General features: G+C 41.4%; 1 protein-coding gene across 2 annotated transcripts in view; it reads left to right on the top strand.

Annotated features, from left to right (window-relative positions):
- The window catches only part of LOC130273719 (cadherin-10-like), a 472,310-nt gene that overhangs the window by 313,426 nt on the left and 143,514 nt on the right, over positions 1-15,370 (top strand). The gene's annotated exons all lie outside the window — the stretch shown is intronic.

Raw genomic sequence — 15,370 nt, 5'->3', positions numbered from 1 at the left:
TAACAATTATCCATTGAGTATTTTAAACAGGTTTCTGAATCCTGAAGTTGAGTTAAAGATAGAATGATTGAAGTTAAATAAAAGCAATGAAGTTCAATTCCTCAATATAACATTTCTTAGTAGCATTGTTAACAGTTACAAGTAAAATTGTGGTCATGTAGTTTTGGCAGGCAGTGTCAGGACATTACATCAAAACGACACTTCAAGAGCAAGTGTTGAACAAACAGGGTCACATTGTTGGTCTCACGCAAACGGAAAAAAAATTGAAAATCTGTGCACATTTTAAAATATTTTTGTATTTATGGATACAAATGTACGAATTGAAACACAACATGAACTATTATTTAACAACACTTTAATTTTGCAGTCTGTTTCTAATTTCAAGATGAACTAAGAAAGATTTTTTTAACAATACTTTTTTTTCCATTTAGAAATGCAAAAATTGAAATAATAAAAATATGAATATTAATAGACAAACATGAAAATAAATAGATGGGAAAAAGCAAACAAGGGTATGAGACTTCAAATAAGAGCAAATATAACAGACATGAAAAGCACAACAGCAATCAACAGGGGTCAACATTTCAGAGAGACAAAAAGGAAAACAACAGGAACTGTGATGAGCAGAGAAAATAGAGAGTGAGGGTTATTTCTCACATGACATTTTGATGCCAAGAATGGATTTTAGTAGGAGATAATTTATGTGGGAAAGATTCTACTCCACTCCTAGTTTTGGCTTTAAAACTTACATATACTGCAACAAATAAGAAATCAACCGTAAAAGTAATACAAATGGTACTGTAGAAGAAAAAAATGTCAAATCAACTGGTGGCAGAATACTAAACAACTTTGTATATTATTTCTGTTTAAAAGTCTTAAGCCATACAATACTTACCAGCTGATAGATGTTCCAGAGGCAGTTAGGGAGTTCTTTCCAGTCTGTCTACAGTGCTCTCTGCTGCCACTTCCGCCCGTGTCAGGAACTGTCTAGAGTAGGATAGGTTCGCTATGGGTTGCTGTTAAGAGTAATGGTCATAAAGGAGCTTGTATTTTGCTAACATTATAAAGCAAAGGAACCAAAGCATCTAATATTTTGCGAATATATGGACGAATATTCATCATATATTCGCTACATTCGCATATACGACAATTAGCATACACCAAAATTAGCATACGCCAGTCTCACATAGTAGTATTAGAGCCTTCTTTACACCACACAAGCTGGAAGCAGAGAGGGATGATCACTGCGATGTTTACTGTAAAAAAAAAAAAATATTCGTAATTACGAATATATAGTGCTATATTCGCGAATATTCGCGAATTCGCAAATATGCGATATTCGCGAGCAACACTAGTAGTAGTAGTAGTAGCAACAAAAGTACTTTTCAAAATATGCACATGATCATAAAATGAGAAAATAACAATGTCCGTATGAAAACTGATAGCTCTCATTTTTTATTGTAGAAATGACTACAATGGTTGTAGTCTGTTGTTTTGGGCAATCTGTTAAAATCTCCAATGCCTAAAATTATCTTTAAAATTGAATCAAAATTTAAAAAACCTTAAGGTTATGTTCATGTTAAGGTTGTGGTAGAATTGGTGCATTATTTGGTGCACAATTTAACACGCAATGTGAAGAGGAAATCTGGAGGAAGATTAGTACTACATCCACCAATGGGCTGGCTCTCAATTCTACTTTTGAAATTTTTGCGTGGGAATTCCACACCAATTCTGCACAAATTCATGCAAATTTTACTCCAAACTCATTTTGTCAGGAAACATAAATCCCATTGACCTCAATGGGCTTTTACCTGCAGATCCTGCCGGAAGAATGAACATGTTCAATCTTCTGACAGAATACAACTCCTCATCGGAAATGCTGCCTGAGACAGAGCAGTGGAAAGACCATTCAGGTCAATGAAAATTCCATTCAAGGTAGAATCACAGTGGAATTCATGTGAGGAATTACGCAAGTTAATTCCTAAGTGTGAACATAGCCTAAATAACATATGTTAGGCTTGAATGAGATATGAAATTTAAGGTTGGACTTGTATGCAGGAAAGTATCCTGTTCATGGTTCTTATGTTACAGTAGTTACTGACTAGCAGCAGCATTACATTTTATTGTAAAATGAAGAAGGCCATAAAAAAGCACAACTTGTTCTGCCAGAAAATAAACCCTCATACAGAGAAATATGCAAATGCTATCACCCTTAGAAAGCGAGGAACAAAAATGTATTTTTTGTTTAAATTGTCTTTGTCCTTTAGGGGTTAATCATGTTTTTTCTCCTTTGCTGTTTTTATTTTTAGCAACTTTGAGAAAAAGAGGAATGATTATACCACATGCAATGCAAAACAACAGTCCTTAGTAAAAATGTCTGGATTGTAAGATTTTAATATCTGCCAAATAAGCTGTTCTCAAAGCTCTCAACAAGTTTACATGCCGCAGAGAGAAAAGAAAGAAAGAAAGGAGAACATTGTAATCCATCAAAAGTAAAACAATTCAGTTTAGTATTTGGTTTTGCAGACAAAACGACTTTACTTTTCTTATCTCCTCCACATCCCTGCAATCTTAAACACCTCTGATTTTACCTTCCTTCTCAGTGCCAATGCACAGACGTCTTTTACAGTTCTCAGTGCCCATGACCTTGCCTCATATTTTAGAGATAAAATTAGCAACTTTCATCAGGACATAAAAACTCCTAGGAGCAATTTTCCTCAATCATTATGTTTCCTCTTGTATCTTCTCTGTATTCTACCCTGAAACAGATGATGAAGTCCCAGAACTAGTGTCCTCTGCCCTACAATATATTTTCTTTTGATCCCATTTCCTCACATCTTTTTCTCACCATCATTTTTTTTTTTTGCTCATTCATGTGGATTTTTCTTTCTCTTTGGAGTATACACATATTGTATCAAACCTTCACAATTATCCTGCCCTGGTTACCATCATTTTCTCTCCAGCTTCTACTTCCTTGTGGACACTATAATGTTTGACGTATTGTAGTCAACTATCTCTACAATAAGTCTTGAACAGGCTAATTTTTTTATTTATTTATTTATATATATATATATATATATATATATATATATATATATATATATATATTTTTTTTTTTTTTTTACAAATTAAGCAACATTTTGCAAAATGTTAGTGATCTCCTATGTCTCCACTACAAAGACTAACACTCACCATAAGCCATACTGATACAATGTTTTGCTGTTATTTTACAAATTAAACAACATTTTGCAAAATGTTAGTGATCCCCTAAGTCTCCACTACAAAGACTAACACTCACCATAAGCCACACTGATACAATTAATACATATTGGGGGTAATTACTTAGACCGTTGTTTTTCACACATTGTCATATTAGCCAAATCTATTAAGAGGTATATGGCTTTAAAAAAATCTGACACATCTGTCCCTGTACCTCTGACATAAATCTATGACAACAAAGAGCTGGTGTAGATTTTACCTAAAACTAATGTCTGTTTGCATGTTACTAAATCTGGTGTTCACAGGAGACCCAGCGCCCATCAATTTAGCCTCACCAGCTTTTACTATACACCTCACCCATTTTGGCGAATGTGGTGTAAAGTTGTAAAAAGTCACACATATTTGCACAAAGCAAAGGTTTGTACAAAATAATGTACATATCATGTACTAATTATTCATAATTATATAATGTACTAATTATGTATAATTATATATTTTATTTATTTTTTATATATTTATCCCTTTTCTATTTTTTCAGAGAAAAAACAAAAAACAAAACAATTAAATAGAAATGTGAAACATGCAGCAGCAGTTCAGTGCATTTTATATTAGGCTCACACCTGTCTGACAATATTTCTATGTTTTGTTTTGTTTTTGACAATTAAGAAGGATAAATGATCCTCATTACAGACCCATTTGTTATATAGTTCTGCCATTTCAAACTTGGGAATTCACAGGGCTTATGATGAATTTTGTTAAGGGGTGTTTGAATACTTTGCTTTGAATGCTCATGGACACTAATGGACACTAACATCATGCTATTCAAAATTGCATGCATACATACCACAGCCATAAGCCACAAGGCACATGTTGTGCTACAATTTTAAGCATACTCATTGTCTTACATTTTTTTTAAATAGTAGAGTAACAGACAAACATAGGTACAATTTTAATTGTATTGACCCACAAAATAAATAGAACATGTGCTTTGTCCTCAAGAACTAAATATGCTGTGTCTTTAAAGGGTTAGAATACTTGTGAAGTCCCCATTCACAACACATTTATGAGTTACATTAGAAGGACACATTTGGGTAAGAAGAGCAAACCTACAAACATGTCCTGTGGTGATTAAAGGGGTACTCCACTGGAAAATTTCTTTGAAATCAACTGGTGTTAGAAAGTTAAACAGATTTGTAAATTACTTCTATTAAATAATCCCAAATCCTTCCAGTACTTATCAGCTGCTGTATAATACACAGAAAGTTCTTTTCTTTGCAGATTTTCTTTCCACCTGACCACAAGCGCTCTCTGCTTACACCTCTGTCCATGTCAGGAACAGTTCCCCATGCTATCCTGTTAAGATTTAGAAATCATATATACCTGCTTGTAGTGATCAACAGTTCTCTTTTTATCCAGTTACTTATCCTCCTACTATATTGTTTTCTACTAATTACTTCACTACTGACACTACCAAAGCAACAGGGTACTCTATCAATTAATTATGTAAACATACAAGTGTAGATCACAGTACACATGGAGGCCTGAAGTAGTGTTCAAGCTATGTTTTTTTTTTTTTTATTGCTTTCCATATAAAATGCAACATTTCAAAAGCATTGTTGTTACGCCTAGCGCTCCGGGTCCCCGCTCCTCCCCGGAGCGCTCACGGCGTCTTTCTCCCTGCAGCGCCCCGGTCAGTCCCGCTGACCGGGAGCGCTGCACTGTTTTGGCCGTTGGGGATGCGATTCGCACAGCGGGACGCACCCGCTCGCGAGTCGCATCCCAGGTCACTTACCCGTCCCGGTCCCCTGCTGTCATGTGCTGGCGCGCGCGGCTCCGCTCTCTAGGGCGCGCGCGCGCCAGCTCTCTGAGACTTAAAGGGCCAGTGCACCAATGATTGGTGCCTGGCCCAATTAGCTTAATTGGCTCCCACCTGCTCCCTGCCTTTATCTAGTCTCCTCCCTTGCACTCCCTTGCCGGATCTTGTTGCCTTGTGCCAGTGAAAGCGTTTAGTGTGTCCAAAGCCTGTGTACCTGAACTTCTGCTACCCATCCTGACTACGAACCTTGCCGCCTGCCCCCGACCTTCTGCTACGTCTGACCTTGCCTCTGCCTAGTCCCTTGTACCGCGGCCATCTTCAGCAGCCAGAGAGGTGAGCCGTTGCTAGTGGATACGACCTGGTCACTACCGCCGCAGCAAGACCATCCCGCTTTGCGGCGGGCTCTGGTGAAAACCAGTAGTGGCTTAGAACCGGTCCACTAGCACGGTCCACGCCAATCCCTCTCTGGCACAGAGGATCCACTACCTGGAAGCCGAATCGTGACAGTAGATCCGGCCATGGATCCCGCTGAGGTGCCGCTGCCAAGTCTCGCTGATCTTCCCACGGTGGTCGCTCAGCAATCGCAGCAGATTGCCCAACAAGGACAGCAGCTGTCGCAGTTGACCGCCATGTTACAGCAAATTCTGCCCCTGCTACAGCAGCAACCATCTCCTCCGCCAGCTCCTGCACCTCCTCCGCAGCGAGTGGCCGCTCCTAACCTCCGCTTGTCCCTGCCGGACAAATTTGATGGGGACTCCAGACTCTGCCGTGGATTTTTGTCTCAGTGTTCCCTGCATATGGAGATGTTGTCAGACTTGTTTCCTACAGAACGGTCTAAGGTGGCGTTCGTAGTAAGCCTTCTTTCAGGAAAGGCCTTGTCTTGGGCCACACCGCTCTGGGACCGCAATGATCCTGCCACAGCCACAGTCCAGTCCTTTTTTGCTGAAGTCCGAAGTGTCTTCGAGGAACCTGCCCGAGCCTCTTCTGCTGAGACTGCCCTGCTGAACCTGGTCCAGGGTAATTCTTCCGTTGGCGAGTACGCCATACAATTCCGTACTTTTGCATCTGAACTATCCTGGAATAATGAGGCTCTCTGCGCGACCTTTAAAAAAGGCCTATCCAGTCGCATCAAGGATGTGCTGGCCGCACGAGAGATTCCTGCCAACCTCCAAGAACTCATCCATTTGGCTACCCGCATTGACATGCGTTTTTCTGAGCGACACCAAGAGCTCCGCCAGGAAAAAGACTTAGATCTCTGGGCACCTCTCCCACAGCATCCTTTGCAGTCTATGCCTGGGCCTCCCGCCGAGGAGGCCATGCAAGTGGATCGGTCTCGCCTGACCCAGGAAGAGAGGAATCGCCGTAGAGAAGAAAATCTCTGTCTGTACTGTGCCAGTACCGAGCATTTCTTGGTGGATTGCCCTATCCGTCCTCCACGCCTGGGAAACGCACGCACGCACCCAGCTCACGTGGGTGTGGCATCTCTTGGTTCTAAATCTTCTTCTCCACGTCTCACGGTGCCCGTGCGGATTTCTCCTACAGCCAACTCCTCCCTCTCAGCCTTGGCCTGCTTGGACTCTGGTGCCTCCGGGAATTTTATTTTGGAGTCCTTTGTCAATAAATTCTGCATCCCGGTGACCCGTCTCGCCAAACCGCTCTACATTTCCGCGGTCAACGGAGCCAGATTGGACTGCACCGTGCGTTACCGCACAGAACCCCTCCTGATGTCTATCGGACCCCACCACGAAAGGATTCAGTTCTTCATTCTCCCCAGTTGTACCTCTGAGGTCCTCCTCGGTCTGCCATGGCTCCGGCTTCATTCCCCCACCCTTGATTGGACCACCGGGGAGATAAAGAACTGGGACTCTGCCTGCCATAGGAAGTGCCTCTCCCCCCCTCCCAGTCCCGTCAGGCAAACCTCTGTGCCTCCTCATGGCCCCCGTCCTGGTGTCACACTGCCCCGTGCCCGGCTTCGCCCTCTGCCCTCCCTCCCCATTCCCACTCCTGCTGTACTGCCTGCCGTTGAGGAAACCCTCCATTCTTTCCCGGGGTCCTCATCCCAGGGGAGGCAGTTGCCGGTCAAAGAAAAGGGGAGACCTAAGGGGGGGGGTACTGTTACGCCTAGCGCTCCGGGTCCCCGCTCCTCCCCGGAGCGCTCACGGCGTCTTTCTCCCTGCAGCGCCCCGGTCAGTCCCGCTGACCGGGAGCGCTGCACTGTTTTGGCCGTTGGGGATGCGATTCGCACAGCGGGACGCACCCGCTCGCGAGTCGCATCCCAGGTCACTTACCCGTCCCGGTCCCCTGCTGTCATGTGCTGGCGCGCGCGGCTCCGCTCTCTAGGGCGCGCGCGCGCCAGCTCTCTGAGACTTAAAGGGCCAGTGCACCAATGATTGGTGCCTGGCCCAATTAGCTTAATTGGCTCCCACCTGCTCCCTGCCTTTATCTAGTCTCCTCCCTTGCACTCCCTTGCCGGATCTTGTTGCCTTGTGCCAGTGAAAGCGTTTAGTGTGTCCAAAGCCTGTGTACCTGAACTTCTGCTACCCATCCTGACTACGAACCTTGCCGCCTGCCCCCGACCTTCTGCTACGTCTGACCTTGCCTCTGCCTAGTCCCTTGTACCGCGCCCATCTTCAGCAGCCAGAGAGGTGAGCCGTTGCTAGTGGATACGACCTGGTCACTACCGCCGCAGCAAGACCATCCCGCTTTGCGGCGGGCTCTGGTGAAAACCAGTAGTGGCTTAGAACCGGTCCACTAGCACGGTCCACGCCAATCCCTCTCTGGCACAGAGGATCCACTACCTGGAAGCCGAATCGTGACAATTGTCTTTTTTAGTCTTATGTGCGCTGTGATCTGCACTTATTACCTTTCGATTTGGTTCTGGATTCAAAATCCAGATGTCCACTTTAGTATTTACTTGTTCTGTATTAACATTTGTCATCTAAATTGGTTACTATAAGGTCAATAATAAAATAAATGACTAGTTTTAGCTATTTTTTTTGTTAATTTTATTCAAAACCCACTAATTTTGATTAACTGCTGTCGTTCTACTGCTTGTCTATTTCTACAAGAATACAGTCTAAATCCTGCTTTTTAAAAACTCCAATCACATTTAAAGGGGTATTCCGGGAATACTTTTTTAATATATCAACTGGCTCCAGAAAGTTAAACAGATTTGTGAATTACTTCTATTAAAAAATGTAATCCTTCCAATAATTATCAGTTGCTGAAGTTGAGTTGTTCTTCCCTGTCTGGCAACAGTGCTCTCTGCTGACATCTCTGCTTGTCTCGGGAACTGCACAGAGTAGAAGAGGTTTGCTATGGGGATTTGCTTCTACTATGGACAGTTCCCGAGACAGGTGTCATCAGAGATTACTTAGACAGAAAAGAACAGCTCAACTTCAGCAGCTCATAAATACTGAAAGGATTAAGATTTTTTAATAGAAGTAATTTACAAATCTATTAAACTTTCTGGAGCTAGTTGATATATAAAAAAAAAGTTTTTTCCTGGAATACCCCTTTAAGTCAACCAGCTTTCTGTATCTCAACCTTTAACATTACTCACCAAGACTGCTCCTGTGCTTCAGCCATAATCTTAAATGATCTCAAGCAGGCTACCTTCAGGCATTAACAATTTTAAGACTGCAAAGAAAATACATTTTTAAACGTTTGCATAGTTTATAAACAAGATGCACTACTGTGTATTCTGCATCTACTTTACAACATCTATGTACTAAAAAATAGTCACACTGTGCTCTCCACAGGTTACTTTACATCTAATTTTTATGGATATACACACATACTAGATTCACAACTCTGACATCTGTCAGCACAAAATCCCTGCTGTTCTACATTTCTTTATTCACAACAAGCTCCCACACATACATCACCCAAGAACATGAAGACACCACAACTATTTAATAAATTCATTTCAGTGAATCCATGAATTTGCTTTTGTTAATCCATCCATCCATCAGTACATTCATCAATACTGTATATTTTGCTTGCATAACATTTTCATACATAAAACCTTTTCTTTCATAGTCTTATTAAGGCTCAAGCAAACAAGAACATTTTTGTAAAGAATCCTTAAATGTGTCATTAAATTCAGAATATTTATTTTGAATGCAGGGCTATTGATAAAATACCTCATGTTTGTGGTATTCGTGCATGGAGCCATGGAGTATTATTATTTCACTAAAATCATTGAGATTTGCATATGTTTATAGTACTGTATAGGGCAGAAATAATTGTAATAGATTGTTATACATTCTCAGTTAGGCTGGGTTGACATGTTTTCAGCCATACAGGACTGCATACGGCTGGGGGGGCTAAATCCGGGCGCTCCAATATCATTGCCGTATGCCGCCCGTATGTAATTCATTTCAATGAGCCAGAGTGAAACGCTGACTCCGGTTGGCTCATTTTTCCCCCGTATGTGGTTTTCCACCAGACCTAAAACCGTTGTCGACCACGGTTTTAGGTCCGGTGGGAAAACCGCATACGGGGCAAAAATGAGCCAACTGTAGTCAGCGTTTCACTCCGGTCGGCTCATTGAAATGAATTACATATGGGCGGCATACGGCAGGGATACGGGAGCGCCCAGTTTTAGCTCCCCCCAGCCGTATGCAGTTTTGTATGGCTGAAAACGTGATGTGAACCCAGACTTAGAGAAGAGGTGCAGCTCATAATGCAACATTGTTTCTAAAACTCCCATAAATGTCTGAGCAACTAATGTAGACTGTGAACAAGTGCTTACTCAGCTATTTTTTAGAATATCAGCTATATCTTGCCACTGCACCCAGGCTTTAGTGGTCATGAAGGCCTCATTCCTAAGACAGGTCCCATCCCCATTTTTGCATCTATCTGATATTTATGGTATATACTTTGTCATACATTTTTGAAGGGGTTACTGCTCAGATTTATCAAACCGTGTGAGAGAAAAAGTGGAGGGATTTTCCCAGAGAAACCAATCACAGCTCAGCTTTCACTTTACCAGAGTTCATTAGCTGAACTGTGATTGGTTGCTGTGGGAAAATCCCAAATTTTTTTCTCTCACACAGTTTGCTAAATCTGGGCCTACATCTTTATAGAGACAGTAAACTTAACAAAAAAACAAACAAACAAAAAAACAAAGCATTTCTAAAACTGGCCCCATAACATAAGAATGCAGAACTTTCAGCAAGATGCAGATTTAGTGCCCACAGCAATGACATCAGATTCTGTTGTCATGGACAGCTGGTAATTGTAGTCCCACTCTCATTAGGAGACCTAATTTTGCTTCAATAAAGCTTTTTATTTTATATATTTTTTTTTACCTGACATGTTTGTTGTTTTTATCTTCCTTTTTTTTTTTTTATACTAAGCCTGGGTTCAGCATTAGCTCAGAAAATAACTAACATAACCCTATAACCCTACCACCACGAGGGGTACAACAAAGATCTGGGTATCAGGTCCTGAGCCATAAAAAAAGAAAAACAAATGAGGCAATAGGCTGGTACTAGTAATAATTGGCAATAGCTGGCAATTATTAGGTTCCAATCCTGCTTTAACCTTCTCATTATATAAAATTAATATATATATATATATATATATATATATATATATATATATATATATATATATATATATATATATATAATACTTGCTTCTCTTTTCCAACATTTGAGAGGTACCTCTTTTGCTTTTCTACCTCAGAAATGTGTGGCAATAAGTATTAGTAGGTAAGCCTGTGTTGGTTTTTATCGCTGACTTTTTGTGTTCTTGGGAATGGAAGATTTTTCTAGGCATCCCTAGCTTAGATATCATAAAAAAAACAGCTTTGGCTAAAACAAAGTAAGGCTTGGTTCACATCACGATTTTGCAATACTGTTTTCCATCAGGTTTTTTTCCAAAACTGTATGGGTCCAAAAAACTAACTAAACCGAATTGAACAGTATGAGAAAAAGCAAACCGTATATGTTTTAAAAAAAATATCAGTTTCCGTACTGTTCCATACGTTTTTGGCTGTGAAAATCTGATTTTGTCAAGCAATTTTGTACATTTTCAAACAAAGATTTCATTGTTTAATTGAAATTTCCATAGAAGTAGGAGAGGTTTCCCTGTTTTAAAAAAACATGGCAGAGTACTCACTATGGAATCTGGAAAGCATGGAAAAATGTGTAGGAATATGGCAGAGCTCACGTCACTGCTTCTTTCCTCTTCAGCAGACTGAGAAGTTCTGGAAGGGTGGGGAGGTGGGAGGGACTTTGGAGTCCAAAGCGCATGCGCAATGCAAAAAACGCGTACGGTTAACCGTATTGACCCGTACGGTTGTACGGTTCTCATTGATCTCCATGTTAAAAAAAAACGCATACGGTTGCAATACGGTTTTCGAACAGGACCAAAAACCATGGTCAGACACGGTTTTCAGAACGGGAAAAAAACGTGTTGGCAGCAAACCGTATGCACCCGTATGCATTCTGATGCATACGGTTTTCAATGATTTGTCAATGTTTACGTTTTTCAAAACTGTCCCATACGGTTTTTACTAAGAAACCGTATACGGGAACCGAATTGGAAAATCGTGATGTGAACCCAGCCTAACTAATGTCTGTCCAAATGAGGCTTGCTGTATTCATATCCCTCATCATTATATTTTACTTCAGACGCTAATATTTTACCAAGTACCTGCATGGAGATATTACTGCTCATAAAAGGATTATCCAAAGGTTAAAAGTAATTAATAATACACAGGATAGGGACAAGTTAGCTGCTCAGTAAGGGTCCAACCATTGGGATCTCCACCAATCACAAGAACAGAGGTCCATTGTTTCAGAAGTGAATGGAATGGCAGCAAGCCTGCTCAGTCCCTGCACCATTCACTCTCTAAGGAACTTCTGAAGAAAAAGAGGATCAGGTAGTTATCCCTGTATGTAAGTGAACCTGTCATTAGCCCAAACTTTTCATATAATGTAGAAAATAACACAATATGTATATTTCAAATGTACATTGGGTAAAACCAGCAGGGCTCTATACACTGATGACAAGCAGGACTCTGTACACTGAGGACAGGCAGGACTCTCTACACTGAGGACAAGCAGTGCTCTGTAGACTGAGGACAAGCAGCGCTCTGTACACTGAGGACAAGCAGGGCTCTGTACATTGAGGACAAGCAGGGCTCTGTACACCGAGGACAAGCAGGGCTCTGTACACTGAGGACAAGCAGGGCTCTGTACACTGAGGACAAGCAGGGCTCTGTACACTGAGGAAAGGCAGGGCTCTGTACATTGAGGACAAGCAGGGCTCTGTACACTGAGGACAAGCAGGGCTCTGTACACTGAGGACAAGCAGGGATCTGTGTGCAGAGGACAAGCAGGGCTCTGTACACTGAGAACAAGCAGGGCTCTGTACACTGAGGACAAACAGGGCTCTGTACACCGAGGGCAAGCAGGTCTCTGTACACTGAGAACAAGCAGGGCTCTGTGCACTGAGGACAAGCAGGGTTCTGTACACAAAGGACAGGCAGGGCTCTGTACACTGAGGACAAGCAGGGCTCTGTACACTGAAGACAAGCAGAGCTCTGTACACTGAGGACAAGCAGGGATCTGTGCACGGAGGACAAGCAGGGCTCTGTGCAGTGAGGACAAGCAGGGCTCTGTGCACTGAGGACAAGCAGGGCTCTGTACACTAAGGACAAGCAGGGCTCTGTACACTGAGAACAAGCAGGGCTCTGTACACTGAGGAAAAGCAGGGATCTGGGCACGGAGGACAAGCAGGGCTCTGTGCAGTGAGGACAAGCAGGGCTCTGTGCACTGAGGACAAGCAGGGCTCTGTGCACTGAGGACAAGCAGGGCTCTGTGCCATGAAGCTCTGTGACATTCCCCCAGCTCACACAGCAGGATGATTGACAAGCTAGGAGCCTGCACAGAGCCTTGCTTGTTCTGCCCTCGCTTCCAGTATTTGGTCTCCTCACAGAGACACATAGGCAATCAGCCCTGTGTTACCTATTAACCTACATACAAATGTATTTGACCCTTTGACCTTTTAAATATTTTATTTAAGATTTTCTAAGGCTGTAATGAAAATTTTATGGTGGAATCCCACTCTGCTATAATCACTTGCTAAAACTGAGCTCTATAACATTGAGTGTATCAGCTGGACACTGAGAAAGAAGTAGAAAGGTGAAATAACAAAGAAAAGGCACTCACTTTGAAGTAATCATATTTTTGGTGCTTGGATCAAATGTCAGCATCACACGCAAAGAATACAGTAAAGAAGTACAAGCTTCTTCTTTTTTTATATTTTTTTTTCCCCATACGTTACAGGTCACTTTATTCCTTTAGTGATATTGACTGAGAATAATGAAAATAACATATTTCTATGCATAATCTACAATCATGCTTTTTTTGTTGTTTTTTTGTTTTGTTTTTTTATTAAGTAACTTAAAAATATGTGAAATCTTTCATATATATATATATATATATATATATATATATATATATATATTTAAAGTTTAATTTCCTCTATAGAAGACAATAAAGGCTGAAATATAAAACCAAATGTATCCATTGCAGCTTCTTTTGTTTTATATAGAAGAAATACACAGGAAGTTAGGTTCCCTAATGGCACATAAAGAAATATTACAATCCTAATGTAAAAACCACAAAAGTTTATTAAACATTAGTGATCATTAAAAGATTTCCAACATGGAGACTATGTAAATGTATTGATTGTATTGCTTTTCTAAACTAACTCAGGCTATCTTCCCTAACTACTCCTAACACCCCTCTCACCCTTATAAAAAATTTCAGAGCTTTAAAAAGCTGTGTATCATACCTTTCTTCTTGCTCACATAGTGCAATCTCCCAGCAGGAGAAAGTGGGCATTTCCCAGCCGACAGGACATTACTGAAGCCTGCTGGGGGACCACTTCCGCCCTCACATGGTTGGAGTGCTGTGATGAATAGAAGACCTCAAGCTCTGTGCAGCAGCTTTCAGTCTGTGTATCTTTCACTGAGGCTCCTTGCTACTTTCAGTCTGTGCAGCTTTTCGTCTGTGCCCCTTTCAGTGAGGCTCTTTGCAGCTTTCAGTCTGTGCAGCTTTTAGTCTGTGCAGCTGTCAGTAAGGCTCTTTGCAGCTGTCAATCAAGCTCAGTGCAGAGAAACACTTCCTGAGTTTGGTCTCCTGCCATTACAAGCAGTAGACCAAAATCTGAGATTTTGACCATACAGAATGTGTTCTGGCCAAGTAATATACAGCAGAAAATCTAACATAAAATTGGAAGCCAATTACAAAAGTTATTTATTTAGCATAAGGAATAAAATATAAAAAACAATGTTTAACCCCTTAACAACGCAGGATGTATATTTACGTCCTGCGCCAGCTCCCGCGATATGAAACATCACATCGCGTCGGTCCCGGCGCTCATCAACGGCCGGGACCGCGGCTAATACCACACATCACTGATCGCGGCAATGTGCGGTATTAACCCTTTAGAAGTGGCGGTCAAATCTGACCGCCACTTCTAAAGTGAAAGTGAAACTATCCCGGCTAGTCAGTCGGGCTATTCGGGACCGCCGGGGTGAAATCGCGGCATCCCGAACTGCTTACAGGACACCGGGAGGGCCCTTACCTGCCTCCTTGGTGTACGATCGACGAATGACTGCTCCGTGCCTGAGATCCAGGCAGGAGCAGTCAAGCGCCGATAACACTGATCACAGGCGTGTTAATACACGCCAGTGATCAGCATGAGAGATCAGTGTGTGCAGTGTTATAGGTCCCTATGGGACCTATAACACTGCAAAAAAAAGAAAAAAAAGTGTTAATAAAGGTCATTTAACGCCTTCCCTAATTAAAGTTTGAATCACCCCCCTTTTCCCATAAAAAAAAATAAAACAGTGTAAATTAAAAATAAATAAACATATGTGGTATCGCCGCTTGTGTAAATGTCCGAACTATAAAAATATATCATTAATTAAACTGCATGGTCAATGGCGTACGCGCAAAAAAATCCAAATTCCCAAAAAGCATATTTTTGGTCACTTTTTATACCATTAAAAAATGAATAAAAAGTGATCAAAAAGTCTGATAAAAACAAAAATTATACCGATAAAAACTTCAGATCACGGCACAAAAAATGAGTCCTCATTCCGCCCTGTACGTTGAAAAATAAAAAAGTTATAGAGGTCAGAAGATGACATTTTTAAATGTATAAATTTTCCTGCATGTAGTTATGATTTTTTCCAGAAGTATGACAAAATCAAACCTAGTCCATTTTAACCGTATGGACCTACAGAATACTGATAAGGTGTAATTTTTGCGTAGAAATGGAAGCCCCCAAAAGTTACAAATGGTGTTT

This window comes from Hyla sarda, chromosome 5 (assembly GCF_029499605.1).
Source record: "Hyla sarda isolate aHylSar1 chromosome 5, aHylSar1.hap1, whole genome shotgun sequence".
Taxonomy (NCBI): domain Eukaryota; kingdom Metazoa; phylum Chordata; class Amphibia; order Anura; family Hylidae; genus Hyla; species Hyla sarda.
This window is presented reverse-complemented; position numbering and strand designations above follow the sequence as displayed.